Raw genomic sequence first — 23,097 nt, 5'->3', positions numbered from 1 at the left:
CTGAGTGGAACTCATGGCTACTGGTGGACATCTAGTATGACTTTCAAACAACAACAATCTCACAAAGGGATATGATCATTTCACACAAAAATACCACAATGCCTACATTACAATATTCATTTGTAATTGTAAAATGCTTAAATATTATATTACATTAAATTCCCAATATGTTTGAATTTTACACTGGGGTTGTTTAAAGATCTCCTAAGATTAGTGTAAGATAAAAGGAAAGTAAAAAATGCAATATTCTAAAAAAAAAAAAAAAAAAAAGGTAATGGTGTTTTCAGGAAGTAATCTTGAAAAAAGTTGAAAAGGAAGTGGAAGTAGTCATATTCACTCATCTCCCTCTATAGAGAGGCAAAGTGAACGTCACTTCCTGCTTCAGCACTGTACCAGAGATTTTCATCCGCCATTTATTTTCTCATAGACATTTCATAAAATGCTTATAAAAATAGTTTTACTTGGTCAAACCAAACGGTTCAGCTATATTTAGAATCGGGAGAGGCCATTGAACATTTCACTCGGACCAAAACAGAAAAAATATGTTCTTTAAATCCACGTTTTACGTTTTACTGATGACATCATCACTGGGACTGTGTGTGTGTGAATTTATGACATCACTGACGATGTCATCAGTGGGACAGAGTCCAAGCTCCCTTTTATATAGGCTACTGATGATGATCATAGTGCCACAGTTTTACCACAAACTGCGACTTTCTTGATTTGCAAAGTTATCGTTTGTGTACTCCCGTGGCACAATTCAAACAGAATCAAAAAGAGTCACGTCTGTCTCCGTTCACCACCATTCATATTACGCTGGCACGCTGAGAGAGGCAGGAAGTGACGTTCACTTTGGTTCTCTATTGTCTTAGTCATCAGTGCATGTTTATATAGCATCATACCACTTGATTCTTCATATCAGCATCTACAGTATAGCCTACAGTTATGATTTCTACCAGGGTTTCAGAGTTTAAAGGTACATTTTTGGTTCAAGTTGAAACAATGAAGAGGGATTCAAAGAAGCAGTGTTAAATAAACACTGATTTTTCTTAAGGTTATTGGGGGGGGGAGAGAGAAAATATATTTGCCCCTGGGGTCCAAGTAGTATTGCAAATAAGACTGAAATGAAAAGAAAACAACAGATTAATGAGAGCAGATAACTTTTTTCTCCCCAAGCACAACTGTAAATCGTAAAACCACACACGATTAAAGGACTGAATTGAGAATGTGAATGAATCGGCTTGTAAAACACGTACAACACTGCAGTTAATTTTAGCCCATAGATGGTTTTACACAATGTATTGTGGACTAAGAGCATGATATTAACCTACAACTTTAGCTTAATCACCAAAATGAGGAAATCACGACTGCAGCGATGAACCTGGTTTATTTAGTAGACATTCTCCCAAGAATGCTAAATTCATCATCATTGCCTGTGATAAGCAGTCGCAGACTTTCTACCACAACTTCTCTTTGACTGTTTGCCTACACAGTATTATATTTGAGCATATTCTGCATGCCAAGTAGGCAAAAAAAAAATTGAATTGAAGAATTGAGCCCAGATTCATTGAGTTGGTGCAGTGATTAATGGCTGAGTCATTGTGAAAAATGGCGAGAGATGTTTGGATCTTGCAGTAAAGGATGGGGAGGGGGGCTTGCATGGCGCTGCTTCTGGCTCACAGATACGCTCGCCCGGCTCCTCACTTTAGAGATATGACTCGCGTGGAGAGTTAGCATCACTTTGACTGGCGTTTGCAAAGCGCTGCGAGTTCATGGAATGTGCTGAAGAAGTGTCTCTGGCCTTATTAATGAGTCATTACGCGGGCTCATAAGCCACCCCCAGGCCCTGCTGCTGCTGCTGCTACCCGCTAACATGCTTGCGCGGCACAAAATGCCATTGTGTGTAAACAGCGGTACGGAATCAAGGCCAGGGAAGCTCGACCGTGGAGATGATGCTCGCTGCTGGCTTGGGATGCTCCTACTGCCGATACAGGGATACTCACTGGCACATGGAATAGTTATCTTTTGACAAGCTGATAAGTCTCTCAAAAATTAGTCATATAGTCTCCTTTATCCATGCTGTTTAGCTGCATGACATGAGAATAATTCTCTGCCTAGCTTAGCTGGGGCTGCTAGGCAGAGAATTAGAGATATGAGATTTAATTGGCTGAGACTTTAGAAATGCTTAATTGGTATAGTTTTACTGTAGCTGTTAATTGTTGACATGAGGCTCAAAGCTGTGGCATAGGCCTACTGTGGAACCTGTCACACCTTTGTCATGTTTGGATCGTGGTTAAATGGCATAAGCCAAAAACAACCACCCTAAGCATGTTGATATATGGATTTAAGTCATTTTTATTTATTTATTCAAAACCACAGTGGTCCTCAACGTGGGCTCCAGGGACCACCAGGGGGCTCCCCAGCAAACTGAGGATTTGTTAAGGGTCACTCTATTACTTAATTTAACACAATTAGACCATGTAGAAAAATGACTGTTTTGATCATAGTTTCACTGTTATCTCTCTAATACAGAGTCATGGGATTCTGAATCTGGACAAAATCATATATAACAATAAAACTATTCCCAGATTTAGGTCTGAGAGACAAAATCTCATCAAATGGGCGACCGTGGCCCTACTGTGGACTAAATTAGGGGTCCTTGATGTGAAAAAGGTGGATAATCTATCATAGCAGAACAAATACCCAAATGTATTTATACTTGAAGAGCCCATTTTTAGCAGACACTGGAGCAGATGACTGTGATTGTAGCAACAGCTTATTTTCCACAGTCCCCTGAGGAAGTTCTCTCAGGCAAGACGTTTCGCTAGACGATCCATGTGACAAGAGATATCCTTGTTGCTGACAGTGAAGGGCAATGTCCACTATCCTCTGCCTGCCTCCTGCAGCACTTCACCGCTCTCACACTCACCTGTCCCACTCGTTCAAGGTGAACCTCTTTGTGCTACCAATAGCTTATTAATTTGTTTGTCTTGTTTGCTCCTTTTCTTCATAAACCAATGCATTCCAATATGTTTACTATGACATTTTGTTCGTTTATAGAAAAACATACAAAAGATGATTTGAGCAATTAACCACTTTGCTTCCAGCTGTGCATACTTTACTATTCTATGTCTGAATGGAGGACTAGACGTATTGTGGAGATGGTATTTATTTTTATTTTTCCACCTGTAGGCTATTCATCGTGCTGCAAATGCTAAAGAAAAGGTATTGTGAATATTGCAGCCAGGCGCGGACTGCATAATCGGGCACGTCGGGCAAATGCCCGGTGGCCTGGCCTGGCCTGGCCTGGCCTGGCCTGCAAAAAAAAAAAAAAAAAAAAAAAAAAATTGTGCCCCGTCAGGCCACTCACTGAACAGCAGGCCAGGCGCCGCCTACTGGTTTACTAGTGGTTTTATTACTTTATTCAGGGTTAAAGTGGGTGCATCTCATTGTAAAATTGGACTCGGCCCAAATTGGGCTTCAAACGGCCCAAATTGGGCTTCAAACAGCCCAAATATGGCTTCAAACAGCCCAAATTGGGCTTCAAACGGCCCAAATTTTTCGCACGCACGTCGGCCCATATCGGCCTGGCCTGCTTGGTATCTAATGCCTGGCCTGAATTACAATCCCAGTCCACCCCTGATTGCAGCACAGGAGGGGGAATAGAGCTGAACAGTCACGTGACATCTTTTGCCCCGGAAGTGAGTTTCTCGTTCATTTTGTCCATAGACATTTTTGAAAAATCCTTATATAACACGTTTTAATGCTGGAACCAAGCCAACCCGTGACCTACTGAATCGTGAGTGACCATAAAACATTTCAGTTGGAGCAAAAATAACATCGTTATCATTTTTGCTCCAAGTGAAATGTTTTATGGTCACTCACGATCCAGTAGGTCACGGGTTGGCTTGGTTCCAGCATTAAAACGTGTTATATAAGGATTTTTCGAAAATGTCTACGGAGAAAATTAATGCGAAACGAAACTCACTTCTGTCACGTGACTGTTGAGCTCTAGAGGTACAATATTGTGGAGACATGTTGGTTGTGTTGATAAGGCGAAGTGTCCAGCTAACAGCAATTGTGAGCTGTGTGCTTGAGGAGATTGCATCGGAAAAGTGCTCTTTCCTGTACGTGTCCACACATCTGGCCGGTGAATATGATGTGTCCAGATGTGTGTTTGTGTGTGTGTGTGTGTGTGTGTGTGTGTGTGTGTGTGTGTGTGTGTGTGTGTGCGCGCGCGCGCGCGCGACGCGTGTGCACCTGAGAGAGCGAGAGGCGAGAATCACCTGCGTGTGACTGTGATGTGAACAACAGTCTACGAGTAGGTCAGATGTGATAGAGAAAATGGCACATCTCATACCTGGCCCCCCTGGTGGAAAATCAATGGCCGAACGCCTGGCAGCATTCCAAATGAAAGGTGAATCAATGTCATCTGCAGCTTTGTGTATTGGGACAACTTGACAGCCCGAGCACATGAAAGAAACTCCCGCCCTGCCTTTTTCACTCAAGATAACATTGATTCAAGATCGAGGGGGGGCTGTCAATGTTTGCCACTCCAACTCCCGCGCCAAAGTGTTCAAGACTTGGGGCAAGCTGCATTTCAACTTAGAAAGACATTCAAAGGGGGACAGCTTAATGCTACTGTTAAGGGAGGACACAATAGCATACTGTAAATATGAACACTTTATTATCTATTAGCTGTTTCCATCACTGGGCAAAAGGATTGGTCCTAGGCTCAACATACAAATGTGCTGCATACATAGGCTACAGTATTACTGTAGCAGTCAAAAGTTTGCACACGACTGATTGAATGTACTACTATTCTATGTTTTTCATCATCTTAAAGCCATTTTGATCTAAAGCTTTATGCTGAAATGCTTAAAAGTAGTTTCTTCGACAAATCTAAATAAGTGAAGTCGATGCCTATGCGTGAATTTCTTTCCAAAGCCTTTCCCTGGAGGGAAAGAGCAGCTACAGTTATAGTCCACTATAGTTTTGATTTGTTTCGCACTTTTTTGGGTCACGGCATAATTCCATTTGTGTTTCTTATTTCATTGTTTTTTCGGTGGCTTTATTGTTCTTCTAAACTGTGGAAAATAGTAAGTATAAAGAAAACTGCAAAATGTGTCCAAACTGTAGCCTGTGTTTTCTGACCATCCCGTCCCTATAGCCTTTACACATGAGTTGTCAATCTACATACAAGATGGTAATTTGACATTGTGATGCAGTTATGCATTTACATCAATCATCTTTACGGGTCCTTTTTTGCATGCCTTCCATGCATCGGCCTGTTTCTTTAATTCACTCCCAGCAGGTGCCTCTGTCACTTGGTCTCATAAATAGCCTTCATGGTGTCTCATCTCGGCCTTGTTTTATGGCAGAGGGAGGTGGTGACAGAGGCCCCTCGTGCGCCTTTAACGCCTCATATCATCACAACACTTACTCAGTGGGGAGCAAACTGGCCCCTCACGCCACGGGCAAACAGGTTGCCTGACATTCACGAGAATCCTCTGTGAGTTCATTTGGAAGAGAATTCTCAGCACACAGGAGATGAAGTGCGCGAGGGCAGGGCGACGGTAATGGCCGTCCTGGGACCACTGTGTGTTACTGCGGGTCACAGGACGGAGCGCGCTGTACATAATATGAGCTTTGACACAACATGACTTAGGGCCAGGGGAACGCTACCACAATATGATGTAGTTCGCCTGCACTTTTAATCTAGGCATGGCCTCGGTCCGCAACCCCTTTTAGTCCCTCTAAGTCACTCTGCACTTTTTACACTAAGTTAACCTTAAGTGGATGGACTGTCCTTAGACATTGGACTGGATGGACTGTCCTTAGACATTGGACTGGATGGACTGTCCTTAGACATTGGACTAGATGGACTGTCCTTAGACATTGGACTGGATGGACTGTCCTTAGACGTTGGACTGGATGGACTGTCCTTAGACGTTGGACTGGATGGACTGTCCTTAGACGTTGGACTGGATGGACTGTCCTTAGACGTTGGACTGGATGGACTGTCCTTAGGGAAGCAGCATAATATATGGTCATTGGATCACATGCCTATTGAGTTGTGCACTAAAACGATATATTTTATATGCAGCAGTGCAGCCCTCAGAGGAATATACTGTAAGTTGTTTTTTCACATACAGTAAGTAGCCTATGCATATTCTGCAGAAGTGGCAAGACCAATTATTATTAGATTAAGGGGTTTCCCAATTTACTTTTTCAAATTATTATTTAAAAAAGACATTAAGATAATTTTTTGCGGCATTTGCCTTAGGACAGTAGGCCGACAGGAAAGGTGAGGAGAGAGAGAGGGGATGACATGCAGCAAAGGACCTCGGGTTGGATTCGAACTTACGTCGGCCGCGTGAAGGGCCGAGCCTCCGTGGTATGTGGTACGCATGCCACCAGGTGAGCCACAACTTTGATTGAAATATATATATATACATGTATATGTGTGTGTGCGTGTGTGTGCGTGTGTGTGTGTGTGTGTGTGTGTACAGTATATATAGATAGATATTCCCCTCTTGAGGTTACGCAAGATATATTTGACTATAGCGACAGGTTTCAAAAAACATTCAGAAAAGAATGTGAAAATACCATATTTCTGGCCCAGGTTTCCCACAGCTTGTGTTTTGCTTCGGAAATGCGTCAATATTATTCGATGCTGCTTGTGCTAGCGGCGTATAAAGGTCATAGTGGTAAAAAAAAGTATGTGTCGTGACGACCAAAATAACAGTATAATTATGCTTGACACGCAGCTATAGATGAATGATAACAGCACAGCGATGAAGGTAAAATCGCTCTGTCTGAAAACCAGATGGCATTCATGATGATGTCTGGCTTGCAGTCAAGGTGGACAGCGGACAAGCCAGTAGTTTGACAAGCCAATGGAGTCCATAGTCACCATTGCCCCCATCTGTCCCACCTCTATGGCCAATCAACAGAGATAATCTTTTGAATTAAGAGGGGGGGGGATCCAGGGTGAGCACTTCGATGAGATAAGTACCCTTTGTCAGTCCAGGCAATGGTATTTTAATTAAATATATGAACACATGGTCCTGCCCCAGATGCTGAAGTCTAAACAAAGATAGCATCATCTAATCAAAGCCGAGCCCAGAGTGTTTCAAGGGCAGAATTATTTTCTATTAGGGCCCCTCTCCCCGGGGATCCAGCCAATTTTCTTTTATTATGATAGAATCAGCATATTGTAGATTGAATCTGGTGATAGTGTCACAGCAGGCTAGGTGTGCACCACCAGCATCTTAAAACCTTCAAACAGCAACCGGTCTGTTTTTATTCCAAGTCTGACCTGCAGATATTCTTACTTTTTGATGATGGGTTTTTGATTTTGGCAGGAAGGCAGTTATGTTCCTTTGAGAGAAGAAAGTATACCATTTATTGTTCGCGCACAAGATCTCTCTGTCAGTAGTACAAATGTTTCCCCCTGATCTATTAATCTTCCTGACCTTGCTTGATTGTAATCAGTGTTCTTTCAAAATACGCCATTGAGAAGAGCGATAAAGCCGTCCGTCGTGGTGTGCCTCCGTTTCAAAATGCTAAATGACTGAGGTGTTAAGTGGAAACATTTACAAGGTAGACCTAAAAATTAGCTCTGAAATTTGACACCCGCTAAGCCAATAAAAACATAATCTTCTGGATTCTCCGTGGAGACCGTTGATTGGACACTGCTGCGATTCAGCTTATTTAATGAGATCTCCTAAAGGGAGACTTTCGCTAATGTGTACAGATTTCATCACAGCGGCTGGATGTGGATGGATGCTCAAACTAACACGGGGTTATATAGGCCGTGGATGCTATACAGTTAGCGGTACACTATGATGTCATAACCGTTATGACATCATAATGTCAACGTTATGACCTAACGTGTGTTGTGTTTTCTAATTGGATCGCTCAGCAGCCTGGTTAAGTCTGGATTTGACTCAGGAGGAGGAGAGATGCCCGCTTCGGAAACTGGAGGCTCAAGTTGCATTGCATCTCCTGAGACAGGAACACTGCGTGTCCCACTGTCAAAACAATTGACATCTAAGGATTATTAGTTCTCGATGTGGATGCAACACATTTTCATACTCAAGTCATAATTTCATTCAAGTGAAGTGGACTCAAATTGCATTTTATTGCCGCAGTGCCAGGAGCTCAGTTTTCATATTATCACGGGCACGTGTTTGAGTTTAAATCCACATTTGCATGCGAGCGACACATTTGTGGACAATTTGTGACTGAGGAGAAGGAGGATTTGAACAAAAGCCTTCACATCACTAATGTGCTCTCTCCCCTTGTACATCCTTAATTGGCTTAATTTCAATCAATGGCCCTGAAACGAGATGTTGAGGCAAATGCTGCAAACTCATTTCTGCATCTATTTATTGTGTGAATAATCCAAATGGATCATCGTTAGCCTTTATATGGGCTATCTCTCTAGTGTGCCTCGCTCGCATGGTCTGCTTGCCTGAGCAGCTGAGCAACTGTGCGCCTATGGCCACCTTATTAGTGAGATTCTTAATTGTTTAGGTTATGTTTCCATATACATTAGTTACACGCCATAGTATATATATTGTTTTGCTCCTACACAGTCCCTTTATAGTTATTGATCATTCTGCATTTTGAGTATTCACGTCTCTCTCTTTCTGAGTTTTCTCACGATACATGGAGAACTGGATCCTTGAGGGCCTTAAAAAATTATTATCCATTTTGGAACAGAATTATGTTGTTTTCACTTCTTGTTAACGCTCAAATGTTACATTAGGACCGTCTCTTGTCATCTTCAATCGTTCTTTATCACATTGAAGGCTCCACGTGTGACAAGATGTAGAACGTTCAACTGTTCTACCTGTATCTGCAATGTCAAATAGAGAGCCAAAGTGAACGTCACTTCCTGCTTCAGCACTGTAGGCTACCAGAGATTTTCATCCACCATTTATTTTCCCATCGACATTTTGTAAAATGCTTATAAAAAAAGTTTTACTGGTTCAAACCAAACGGTATATTTAGAAACAGGAGAGATCGCATAACATTTCACTTGGACAAAAAAATGCGGGTTTGAAGAACAGATTTTTTCAATGTTGTTTTTTTAAGTTTTGGTCCGAGTGAAATGTTCTATGGTCTCTCCCGATTATAGCGTTAGCTGAACCTTAGCTGAACCAGTAAAACTCTTTTTATAAGCATTTTACGAAATGTCTATGGGAAAATAAATGGCGGATGAAAATCTCTGGTACAGTGCTGAAACAGGCAGTAGGCGGTCACTTTGCCTCTCTATACTTGAGAAATATGCTGTGGGGGTGCTGGATCACCTTCTGGCCCTGTGCCACTTTAACAAGTAGGCTGTAATAGAAATGCATTTTAATTCCTGATTTGAATATTGTCGAGGATGATGCAAGTGTATAGTAGATCCTCATAGCAAGGCCAACAACAAGGATAAGGCTGTACATGTGTTAGGCTACTCATCGTCAATTGAGAAAAATGACCTACAAGCATCTGCCGCGGATAATAAGCAGATTTAGACAGACTACAGTGGGACCAGACGTCGATAAGGAGATCACGCCAAATATGGCGCTCCTTTAATGAGCCATTCTGCTGGGAACATTCTTTGCAAATGAAATCAACTGTCAATCAACTGTTGTCAGTCTAACGACACATGGGGGTTATGACCCTCACTGTCTGCTCTGTTTACACCTGCAGATGAAATTAACTTGCGGCTAAAGCTGATAAACTGATGATGGATTGAAGAAGAAGATGAGGAAGAAAAAGGATGGGGAGGAAGCACGTAATCACCCGAGACTGTTCTCAGTTTTACTGGGCTTAAAGGAACACTCTGCCCATTTTCAACCAGCTTTGTATCATTAGAACATCAGTAGTATATCAGAAAACTGTAAACTGTTTTGAAGTCTGTCATTTAATTTGACAGTTATTGAGTGTTAAAAGTGTGGACCAGTGACATCACTGGTCCACACTAACTCAAATTAATAACTCATTAACTCAAATCAACTCTCAATAACTGTCAAACTAGATGAATGATGAATAGTTTGACAGTTATTGAGAGTTGGTTTGAGTTAATGAGTTATTCATTTGAGTTAGTGTGGACCAGTGATGTCACTGGTCCACACTTAAACACTCAATAACTGTCAAATTAAATGACAGACTTCAAAACCGTTTACAGTTTTCTGATATACTACTGATGTTCTAATGTTACAAAGCTGGTTGAAAACGGGCGGAGTGTTCCTTTAAGCTTACTGTATGCTGTTGTTCCATTGATCCTCCAGGACAGAGTTGCAAACTGCAATGAATATATATGAATATATATGAATATTAAAAACAAATCATAAATTAAATTAAAATGGTTCATGTTTCTGAAGTTATTCAAATATTATTACCATGTTTTCAATGCATAATGATGATGCACCAGTAGTTTCATGTTGGAAGACAAAGATTCACACGGTAGGCTACATAATACAACTAACTTTGTAGTAGCCTACAATAACACATGTTGACATGATTTTGTCAGTTGCATGTATTTTGATTAAATGAGCTTGCACTCAGTCATTGACCATGTAAACATGTGCACAGTAATGTCACTATTGCCAATACTGCAAGAGAGGCAGTAGTCTGATTAAGCCGTTTAGATCATGATTGCATAAACTGGCAGCTCCCCATGATAATGTTGTTTTATATGACTATTTATTTTGATTATCCAGAGAGAATTGTGCAAATCAGAGTTTTTTTGGCAAAAGTGGAAGGGAAAAAACACTCTTTTCCTAACCCACCAATATCAAACGTAACGAAAACAATTACAACAATTACATGAGTCTGCTCTACCACATTGTTACCACATGCAGTTGTTGCATTCCTGGAAACCCAGCGTCTTTGGATGAGGATATGGAGTGAGGTTTGATAAGGACCGGTTGGTCCTGAGGAAGTTGAGTGATGCAGAAGAGTGAAGAGAAATGTCCCAACGATCTTTCATGGAGCTGTGTGAACTACTGAGTCCAGGATGCATCCTCCTGTAGCCTACTCCACAGTATTTCACAGGAGCCTGCTTCTGGCTGTGCACGATTTCATCTAGTGGGTAGCTAGCTATACATTGCCTGACATCCCTCAAATTAGAGGCTGCAGATTAAACGCCAGCCTTCAGACGGATGACAGATATTGATAAGAATCACTCCTTAATCTGGCCCAGTACAGACTCTGCCTTACCCACATTATTGCCTTATAGCTCAGCAGTCAGTTCAGCGGAGTTCTCTATAGCAGTGGTTCTCAGGGGTCCGCGGACGCCGAGGGGTCCTTCAGGGTTTTCCAGGGGGTCCCCAGCAAAACGGAGGGGGGTCATTTATTCTCACTATAATTCCATACAATTATACAAAAATTATACAATTACAAAGTACAATGGCAGAATTGATGACTATTTTGGTCATGGGGTCTCTTACACTTTCTGTTCTGGGACAAAATCTTATTTATTTGTGTGTGTTTATCAGGGGTCATTGAGGTGAAAGTTTGAGCACCACTGGCCTAATGACCCCAACACGAGGCTCCTGCAAGACAGGGCCAGCAGAGTGGGAGGGCAGTCACAAAAGCTATTAAACTCTTATCGGATAGGAAGGACCCTGGGACAAAATCTTATCAAATGGAGGTCCATGGTAGCCTGATATTCAGACTGAATTGTCAAGTCGTAAACTCATTTCCATCTCCTAGACCATTGGTTCCCAAACTGTGGTCCGTGGACCACTGGTGTTCCGCAGGGCTCCGCCTGGTGGTCCGCCAGTCAATGTGAACGAACTTTGCATCAGATATTTCGAGGGGAGGGGGGGAGGGGGGGGGGGGGGTTATATACACAGGGGTAGGTGATACAGGTTACTGCACATTGGGTGTTCAAGCTTGCAAGCTGTCCAAAGTGATCGGAGTAAAGTAAAGTGATTCCAGTGTTTGCAAAAGTCACTTTTGTGATGTCAGCAGTGATGACATCACAATGCTCAAGTGACATCACTGATCACATCACAATTGCTTAAGTGACATCACTGATCACATCACAATCATGACAGACACCGCATGGGATTTGGTGGAGACTGCCAGGGCTGCAGTTATGGAAATCGCCACTCTAGTGTTACAGTTAAGAATGTTACAGAATTATAAAATAACATAATATGACTGGTTTACAGTGGGTTTATTCAGTTTTAAGTCCTTGAAGTGACCATCTCTGTTGTGTGGCATGGGGGATTTGCAGTCGCTGCCTGTGCTGGCCTTGCCATGGCAATTAATTGGCTCGTTAACAGGGAGGAGCCTTTTCTACAGACTATGAACATTGGATTTAACAGCAACGTTCTATTAGTTTATTTCTATGATTTCAACACAGATTTCGTTGTTCCCAATGTAGAGACAGAGAGAGCAAGTGAGAGAAAGCTCCTGGAGCAATTAGGGGCTGAACGAATCAATGCACGATAGCCTACAATTAAAGAGTGCAAACAAATATAGTCAGTGCTGATATTGTGGGCCGCCACAAACGTTTCTATGTGTGGGGAAACACTGCAAGAGGGCATACCAATTTTGCAACTGCAGCAGTTAAAACCAACACTCCCTGAATCACGGAGCTATCAAGACTGTTTTGTGTGTTTATTGAAGATGATGAAGATGTTTTTGTGTGTGTGTACTGTAGGGCTAGGCAATGTCCATAAAGTATTTTGGCTAACTACAGTAACATTGGATGGCAGGCTGAATCAGCAGTTTCAGGATATCAGAAACAGACAGTAGACTCGGGGACAAAGACCATGATGGAAGTAAAGGGGACGCTCAGTAGCCACATCTGGTATGTTCGTTTCAGCCAGTTCCCCGTAGACGTGACCCCTAGTGGCCTTGGAGGAGCAGACAACATAATAAATGATGATGTAGATTTGAAAACATGAGGCTCGATACTTCATGTACAGCAGAAACAGGTCATTGAACCATGAGTAGTTGTTGTTGTTTTTTTACTCCTAGAACAGCGATAGATGATCATGTGTCATGGAGGGCAGAGAGTTTGCAGGTTCTCATCCCAAAGACACCAGGTGACCTGCATACTCTCAGCTCTCCTCCTGCTTTAGAAAACAAGTTAGGTTAGAACAAGAACACGTTTAAGTCAAAACAACTTGCTTATTTGCATGCATTACACACACATACTCTTGCATTACACACACACATACTCTTAAGTGTAAACTATCTTCGCACATGTCATATAGCGAATAACACACTATGTCAGGAACAGCACATCGTTTATGTTTTAGCTTGTTTTTTTAGGTTTTTTTTACATGTTCCATTTGACAAGATTATGCTCAAACAAGGGTTTGATTTTATTCAAGAATGTTTAGTGGATCATGTTTTGTGAGGTGAAGAGGTTTATTGTATAGACTTTATATAGTGGGATTGTCAAAGAAAAGTCAAACTGGGCCCCTTTTCTTTCTTTCATTAAGGAGCCTCTGAGTTTGTATTTGCAGCAAGGCCCCACATTTTGCTACAAAGGGCCACACGTCCTCAGGCTGATCAGTAATCACATCACAGCGTCTGGAGCTGCTGCACAGAGAAGATGCTTTGACCATTCCTTACAACCAGGATCTGTTCAGTCAGTGACAAAACTAGTCTCTGTGTGTGTGTGTGCGTCTGTGTGTGTGTGTGTGTGTGCGTGCGTGTGTGTGTGTGTGTGTGTGTGTGTGTGTGTGTGTGTGTGTGTGTGTGTGCGTGCGTGTGTGTGTGTGTGTGTGTGTGTGTGTGCGTGTGCGTGCGTGTGAGCACGCAGGCCAAGAGGGTATTATTCTTCCCGATTCATAATGCAATGTATCTAAATCAAGGGAACATACAGGTGAATTGATGCTGTCGGCTGCATAAAAATGTTGCTGCCAAATGTTTTTGCAGTTCTGTATTGCAGTTTCATGGACTGTAAGCCCCAGTTATTCAAGCTCACATTTAAACTCACATTTACTGGCAAACTGGCAACTAATGGTGTCAAGGAGAGACATTTATACAAGTCAGAAAAGATAAGAAAACAAATACATACCGCCCGGGCTTATTGTTAATCATCACAAGCAAAATAAAGGATTCATATTCGATCACATAGTCGTAAATATTATCTGTCTACCTTAAATATAAATCCATTTATGGATGCTCAGTGACAAAACTAAAATAGTGTAAGCCAGATAAAGACATTTCTTTTCTACCAGGCAAAGCAGAGAAAACATAATCATCATCAGTTTATCTCAAATCTGAGGGACTTTCACCATTTCTCAAAATGTCACATGGCACTGGGAGTCAATAACACACCCTGAATGTGTGAGGGAGAATTTGAGGTTTACTTTAATGAAGCAAGAAAAAGAAGTTTATTTGGCTATATTGACCTCTCAGGCAATTACCTTACCTAGTTGGGTCCCTACGGTGCATCGGCCCTCACGAGGTTCCTCCTCATCTAGTCACTGAGGCAATCCTAGGGATATAATTCCGCGGGTGGAAAGGTTTTCTTGCGCGCACTGGGGGTGGAGGGGGGTTCCGGTGTGTCTCAGCTTATTGTCTCATGTTATTATTATTACGGTAAGTGTTATTTATTGTTGTCAGCTAGATTTAGCTAGACATATTCTCTGTGAAGCCCTCTGCGACATGCTTGTGAATTAGGGCTATACAAATAAACTTGACTTGACTTACCTTAAAGCGCATTCTTCAATCAATAAAACACTGGTTCTGTTTTGTGTGTGTGTGTGTGTGTGTGTGTGTGTGTGTGTGTGTGTGTGTGTGTGTGCCTTCCAAATTCTTTGTTCGATGTAGCACTGTAAACTATCGTGCTAGAAGATGCTTTTGCACAATGAGCCACATGCCAGCATTCCAAATAGATAACAATTGAGATAACAGTGCGAAACAGTTTGCTTAGTTACGTTGACAATGCGTACCCCCCCTCTGTCACCACAGCTCCCAAGTGAATCAAAAGGAAAAAAAATGGGACTGGAAATGTTTTCAAGAGGAGGTCCTTGGCCTATGGTTTAATAACCGCTCAATAGCTCGCGGTACACTGCTTTTAACTTAAGTGTTTTGTGTACCACGATGTCGGCGCTGAGCAGCCGCTGTCAACACCAAATGCCCGTTGGCACAGATACAACTGACCCCCTCGCAAATAAGCGTGGTTCTGCTGCGGGTTTGCAGTGGCCACACCGCTCAAATAAGAAATCACACTGCAGATGAATATCGGCACGATGGCCCTTTCTTCTACAGTGCTGGGATGACCTTGTAAGATCTGAATTCCAGATATATGAGTAGGCTCCAAATGAAGCTTTGCACAGGAAATTGAACTGTCAGACAGATGGAGAGGGAGAAAAAGCCAGTTTATGATATAGTTGATTTTATGCTGAGGGGTCTGCTTGTGCAAATGTCACACTTACTGACAATTATTCTGTGGGCGATATCGGGGAGGGCGGGGCTATACATTTGACAGTAAATATGAGCAGATCTTTTGCTTGACAAAGGTGCACTGAAAGTACATTATCTTGCTGATTTGCATAATAAATGATCATGAATATTTTGTAGACATTAGAGCTGCAACGATGAGTGGATTAATCGATTAGTCGATCAACGGAAAATTATGAAACTATTTTGATAAACGATTAATCGTTTAGACTATTATTTAAGAAAAATAGAAAATAATCTCTCATTCCAGCTTCTTAAATGTGAATATTTATTTATTACTCTTCTATGATAAATTATCTAAACTGATACTGATTATCTTTGCGTTGTGGACTGTTGGTCAGGACAAAAGACATTTGAGGACGTCATCTTGGGCTTTGGGGAAAAAGTGATGGACATTTTTCCCCATTTTGTGACATTTTATAGACGAACGACTAATCAATTAGCCAAGAAAATGATTGACACATTAATCAATAATGAAGATAATTGTTAGATGCTGCCCTAGTGGAAAAGCACTGTGTGTCATCGCTGTCCAGCGGAAACCTCATATCTCCAAATTTGACCATTCTCTTTTTGTTCACGAATGGATTCAGTGCCCAAAAATAACCTGTGAAAGTTTTATAGATTCAAGATTCAAGATTCAAGATTCAAGATTTTTATTGTCACTCCATGGTACAAGTACCACGTGTGAAATTCTTGTGCAGTGGACTCCGTTTACGACATAGTACAAATAGGCAACAGCAATAAGTAATAGGCAATAAGAAATAGGCATCAATAAGCAATAAGACAGCAATAAGGCAATAAGAAATAGGCATCTTATAAGCAATAAGACAAGTCGGTGGCTTATACGACAGTGGCATATTCATTGCACATAGGTGCACATGTCATGTGCATACGTTAGACGTGTTCAGACATTCCAAATTCGACGTTTTATACATACATGTGCAAATAGCATGTACCTTATTAAACATACACTTAAATTTACAATTAAACGTTAGGCACCTTATTAAACATACACTTAAATTTACAATTAAACGTTAGGCATCCGTAATAGTAGCAGCTGCAGTACGGTACTGCGGTACGACTACTGCACTATTTGTGCATATTTAGGAGTCTCGTGGCCTGCGGGAAGAAACTGTTCCTCAAGCGATTTGTGCGTGTTTTTGGAACCCTGTATCTCCTCCCTGAGGGTAGCCGGGAGAACAGGCTGTTGTGGGGATGGTTTGTGTCTTTGATGATCTTCAGGGACCTCCTGAGGCACCGCTGGTTATACAGTTCGTGCAGTTCTGGCAACTCGTCTCCTGTTACGTGCTGGGCCGCGCGCCTCACCCTCCGTAGCGCCCTGCGGTCCATGGTGGTACAGTTCCCGTACCAGGCGGTGAAGCAGCCAGTCAGCAGGCTTTCAATGGTGCCTCTGTAGAAGTCCCTGAGGATTTCTTTCCTTAGCCCAAACTTCTTCAGGCGCCTGAGTCCGTGTATTCGCTGTTGGGCCTTTTTGACAACAGTGGCGGTGTGGCCGGCCCAGGTCAGGTCCTGGTGGATGTTGACTCCCAGGTACTTGAAGCTGTCCACCCTTTCCACCACTGTGCCGTTGATGGTGATTGGGGGGTGTGTGCCCCCCCCTCTCCTGTAGTCCACAATGATCTCCTTGGTCTTGGAGACGTTCAGAGAGAGGTGGTTGTCCTGGCACCATTGTTCCAGGACCCTCACCTCCTCTCTGTAGGCCGTCTCGTCGCCCCCCGAGATAGGTACCTTTGCCTGCAAAATATGTTATATTACTGGTTATTAATGTTGTTATTACAGTACTATTACCCTATACTAAAATGGGAATGTGTTTTTTTCCTTCCTTGTGAAAAATAGCTGTTTTGGAGATACAAGGATTCCCCTGACAGCGACAATATGAAGAAACTCCCATGCTGTCTCCCTGCTGATTCCTTAAAGGCAATCTGATATTGCTGATATTGCTGATATCTCTGTACTTTTTTTTTATCTTCCTGTTTTTTTCTCCCATTTTCTCCTCAATTGTACTTGGCCAATTCCCTCTTTTCTGCCCCGATCGCTGCTCCACTCCTGCCTATCTGGGGAGAGCCGTAGACTAGCACCTGCTTCCCCCGATACAAGTGCACACTGTACAGTTTAACCACAGCTAATATACTGTGTACAGTAATCCAAAGCATTTGAATTGAGCTCCGGAAGCAGTGGAGGATTGCACAGAAACACGTTAGGTCAAAAGTCAGATTTGAAGTGCCTTCATGGAAACAATGTTAATACTGTAATATGACACTGTCTTGAACTCCACTCTTATCAGTGCTCAGTTTCACACTCGGCATAGTTACACACCCCTTCTGAATACAACCACAGTCTTCTCCTGCTGGTCACTGAGCAGACTGGGGGGGGGTAAAATACCTCAGGCTGCTATTCATGAGCTTGTCATTCATTCAAAGTTATGTTTTCTTGGGATAAAGCCTACATTAATCACCTTGTCCCTGGGAAGATTGTTGCCACTCATCGCTTAGGAAAATCTGTGAGTACCGGTAGTTAAAATATATTCTATTTAATGTATTGATTAGAATTTAATGTCCAGATTAGTATTTAGTGACTTTTCAGACCCCCGGCAACTTTAAGTCTCAAAAGCGAGCAGCGACAAATGTAGCGCCTTTGTCGAACCGGTGTGGAAAATTTTAATGTTTGGCAACAACTTGGCACAGATAATACAGATTTGCATGTATTGCTGTCCTAATCGAAAGAGGAGAATGTTCTTCGTGGGTTGCCTGGAGACTTGTCAGAAACAGAGAATGCATCTAGATCAGGGATGGGTAACTTTGATGATAAGAGGGCCACACAAAAAAGTCCTCGCTACCAGAGGGCCAGATTGTGACCGTGCACTTCCACCAGTACTAGTAACCCCATCACTCCCAATTACCCAATTATAGCTACTAATTTGATGAAAAGCTTATGTATGCTTCTTGTTAGGTAGGCTTCTGAGTAGATATATAGAGCTGTTTATTTCTCCATGCTTTGGATGTGGTGTGTCATATCTCTCACAGTAAATCTTGGGGCTTCGCATTGGTTGTCGTTGGCCAAGCTCCATCCGTTGCGTACTCCATATTTTTGCAGTGGGCTAGCTCATAGCTCCGTTTGTGAAGCCAATGTGGAAGTAAGCTAAACGTGCATTCTTTCGAATGGGCTGCAGAGGGCGACTCCAGTGGCTGCAAAAAGAAGGTTACACGATAGTGAATGGGAAAATGGCGCTACTTTTCACTTAATTTATGGCCCCAGTAAATAGTTTCCTAATGAGTTTATGGCCGCAATCGCCAGTTTCAAGTCTTCTTTAATATAGCATGATGCTCATTTTGTAGATTATGGTCATTTTGAGTCAAATAGATGAAAGAAGACTATGTTTTGGGGGCGTGATTGACAGGTCCCCTGTCCAGTGATCGCGCAGCTCGCTGATCACTGGACCAATAGCAAGCCGCACTGAGGCTCTTCTCGTCCAAATGCACATCACTTATGGCTTCAAAATGGGAGTCTAAAAAATGAATGTACGAGAAAGCGACCACTGCTCCTGGCCTGCCCCCTGGAGGAAAGGACAAGCCTGGATGGGTCAAATGCAGAGGACATATTTCACCGGCCACCATCAGCATGAGTGTGTGTAGTGGCCGCATGCATGTGTTGTAGTGTGTTGTGTGACAATAAAGACGGGCTGCCGTCTGAAATCGTTAGAATGGCTGACATCACGGTATCTACGTCCATATATTTATACAGTCTATGATATTTTGTTACCGAGAGGCAAACGTTTGGGATCTTCATCTGTCCCCCATCCTTGGCGTGTCATTGTTTTAAAGTTGTGCATCATCCCTTAGATATCACAGCAACCCCATCATGGAGGACAGAAGAATGCAAAGCCTTTGAGAAATGCATCAAGACTCACATTTCTGTCCAACTTTGAGTTTTCACATGCTGGACAGCCTGTTTGTTTAGAGTTTTCACATGCTGGACAGCCTGTTTGTTTGGAGTTTTCACATGCTGGACAGCCTGTTTGTTTGGAGTTTTCACATGCTGGACAGCCTGTTTGTTTGGAGTTTTCACATGCTGGACAGCCTGTTTGTACACTCAATTTGTTTCAGCTGGAAAGCAAGACTGTTCTCCTCAGGCCACCTGCCCACTCAGGCTCTCCTGACGTACAGTAGCGAAGTAAATCAGTCCATGTGACAGGCTGTGCTCCTTCACGACACGCCATGCTCTGTGCTGTTGTGACATCTGTGCAACTGCCATGACCTGAAGGAGTTATAATATCACCTGAGATATGAGTCTCACTCAAGTCCCCTTTTCTTCCCTCTAACTCGAAGTAATGGCACCCAAAGCTTATAGAACCCATTTCAATTCAGCACTGCTGCTATTCATCTGATATCCCGGACAGGTGTGGTATTCTCTTCCCAGGCAAACCTAACTAAGACAAGTCTTCCAAGCCTTTAACAATATACCATTTTTACTAGTTCATACATGACTGAACCAAATGACCTTGTCATGGCAATTTAACAAATGGCCCAATGGGTGGAAAGTCAACTTCTCTCTCAAAGGCAACCTTTCCACTTGTGATATTATCTTAGGGAGAACTACGGCTGTTGTCCTTTTGTCTCATTTGTGGAATGCACATTTTTATTTTTAAAATTTTAATTCGATATCTTCCTAAGAAGTGCGTTATATCCCCCATTTTGAGGCAAATTGGATCCGCAAGTCAGAAGCTCCACAAACTCCACTTCATGTAGTTCTGGCAATGTCCTTTATATGACTGATGAGTGAAATTAGTATCTAACTAAATCTGCAATAAGCTATTGTAGGATCAAATTCCCATCGGACCAATGATGCGCCGGCATTAAATTAAGTGAGCCCTCTGTATGACATCACGTCACCTTGAGCATCTGTGTCTAATGTCTCCATAATTACGCATGTCCCACTAAGAGCGCTTTAATGGCAATCTATGCCGTTGCTTATTTAGTATTCTTACACAAATAGTGTCAATTAAATGCCGTTCCCAACAGGCCACCCAGAGGGTAAGTACGCTAATGTAGCCCGATTAGATTATATACTTTAATGTAGTTTCCTTTGTTTTACTGGCAATTAAAAATGGCTAATTTTGGTCCTTTGACATCTCTGCTAGCAGATGGATCCTGTCTAAAGTGCATTGGTTAGTTCAGTTCTTTCCTAACCTCTGTCAAACCGCCCGAATCTCTGACTTCAGGGCCCACCCCTCTTTTGAGCACTTTAAACAAACACATGTAAACAAAACCGAGGCAGGTGATTGGAGAAATTAGCGGATGTACCCACCTTATATCCATTGGGAACTATTTGACTCTTTTTTGTGTGTGTGTGGGGGGGGGCATCAGGACCTCAGGTCGGATTCGAACCCAGGTCGGCCGCGCGAAGGACCGAGCCTCCATGGTATTCATGCTACCAGGTGAGCCACCAGGACGCACGGAAGAAATTGACTGATCATTCCTCAGTCTAAGCGTTGTCAGTTCTTGTGTCTCATAGTAAACCGCATCGGGTCTGCTCTGAAACGCCTTCAGTCCTCACACGAAAACGTTGTCTGTCTTGTCATTCTTCCTGCAATACTGTTTCACTCCTCACGCGTCAGTCATCGCACAATACGGCGTCACTCGTCAATCAGTCCTCATTCCTCAGTTATCACAAGTTCATACAAAACCTCCGTCAGTCGTCGCACAAAACGGCGTCACTCCTCACGCCTCCTATCATCACGCCGTCATTTCTCCTCCCTCAAGACAAACCTTTAAAAAAAATCGAACGCATAAAACTTTGTGGCTCCCGTTTTCTTTTTGTTCTTCCGTGTTTGATGGGGCGACCGGTAGGCTAAAGTGTAAAGTGGACAAGTGTAAATTCAAAATAAAAAGGAGTGAGGAGTGATGCCGGTTTGTGCGAGGACTGACAGAGGTTTTATATGAGCTATGATAACTGAGGAACGAGGACTGACGAGTGACGCCGTATTGTGCGATGACTTGACGCGTGAGGAGTGAAGGTAATTCAGAGCAGACCCGATGCGGTTTAATATGACACAAGAACTGACAACGCTTTAGACTGAGGAATGATAGCCAATACTCTTGAGGGAGGACGATGCCCTAAAATGGTTGCCGTACCCGCCTAAAGGCTCATTAGTCCAATCAGAGCTCATTATTTTCACCTGAGTTTCCTTTATCGTCTTGACTAAGTTTCCCCTGCAGGAAGTACAGACGGGTTGGTTGGGAGCATTTGCAAATTGCGTGACCCAAGGAGTCTCTTTGAACAGACTACCATACAGTATGTTGCAACACAGCCCCGTGGGCTTGTAGGATCTGTGCTTTTTTCATACCTTATTGTTCATTATTCTGTTATCATTTAATTTGCTCATGATTGAAAGTGAGGAATACACCTGACCTCAAATCGGTCATTGAAATATGCAATATCCAATTTGAGGTTTGGATGAATAACTCAATTATATTAAGTTTTATGCATTTCTTGAAACATTAAGTCATTTTTAGACAAGCAGAGAATCAAAACAAGGGCCGCCTCAGGCTCTGAATGCTCATTCCTTTATGGCTGTATTCACAAAAATTGCCTTAATTTCAAAAGCATATCCAATTACCTATCTGGAAGCTTACTACCTATCCATTGTGATCATAACTGATAACAACCCAAGTGAAAACCACCTTGATTTTTATTGTCTGTCCAAGGACATCTTGAGCATGTATCTTGTGTGTGTCATCTTCTTGTAAATTCTGATGCTGACAACTCCCTCCTGGCAAGCTTATGTCATCAACAGACTAGACTGGTTAAAGCAGAAGTTCACCCAAAAATTACAATTCCGTTATCTACGTACCCGCATGTCAGTGGACGTTTTGTCCGCAAAACATTTGTGGTGTTTTCCAGGGAAACTATTATATATTATAGCATTCTCCTAAACAATTGAAGTGAATGGTGAATACAACCGTTACTACTGTAACCGTGCCAAAACAGCAATAAATACACCATGGATAGGAGCACCTCAGTAAGTATGGAGACAGGAGACCAGGATAGATTGCCACAATGATTTACTTAACTTCAAGGAACAATGACATACAGTACAATGATTAGATAAAATATGGTGGGCAGTCCACACAGCAAATACTGAACAAGCAGTTATACAAACAAACTGAGAATACAAGCTTAAGACTCAGGTCAAATAAGGTTCAGAGGATTGCGTGGGTTATACACACTCCAACACACAGGTTAGTGGTCAACGATACAATGTTCCTCGAAATGTAATAAAAGCAAATCTAGTACAGTCCAGTAAAATCAAAGGGCTAAAAGGCAGACAATACAAATACCAGTATGCAGGTTAAAATGCGTGCAGGCAAGGGTCAGCGCCCCAGAGCGACAGGCGGGAGGACAACTAAGCAGGAAGAATCTCTCCGCTATGGAAGGGTTCACTCGATGCACCAGCACCATAAGCTCACAATAAAGGAAAAGTTACAATACCACCAGGAACAGACGCACAGCCTCCGCCTTACTCACTCTGGAACACTGAAGACTGTCACTGCTGGCAATCCTTTAGTAGGGAAGACACCGACTTAATTGTCCCAATTTGCCACAGCTGTGGCAATTGTCCGCAGCTCACCTGCAGACCGGAAG

This window comes from Poromitra crassiceps (assembly GCF_964638095.1).
Source record: "Poromitra crassiceps genome assembly, chromosome: 7".
NCBI classification, from domain to species: Eukaryota; Metazoa; Chordata; class Actinopteri; order Beryciformes; family Melamphaidae; genus Poromitra; species Poromitra crassiceps.
The sequence above is the reverse complement of the archived record's forward strand: the minus strand, read 5'-3'. Positions refer to the sequence as shown.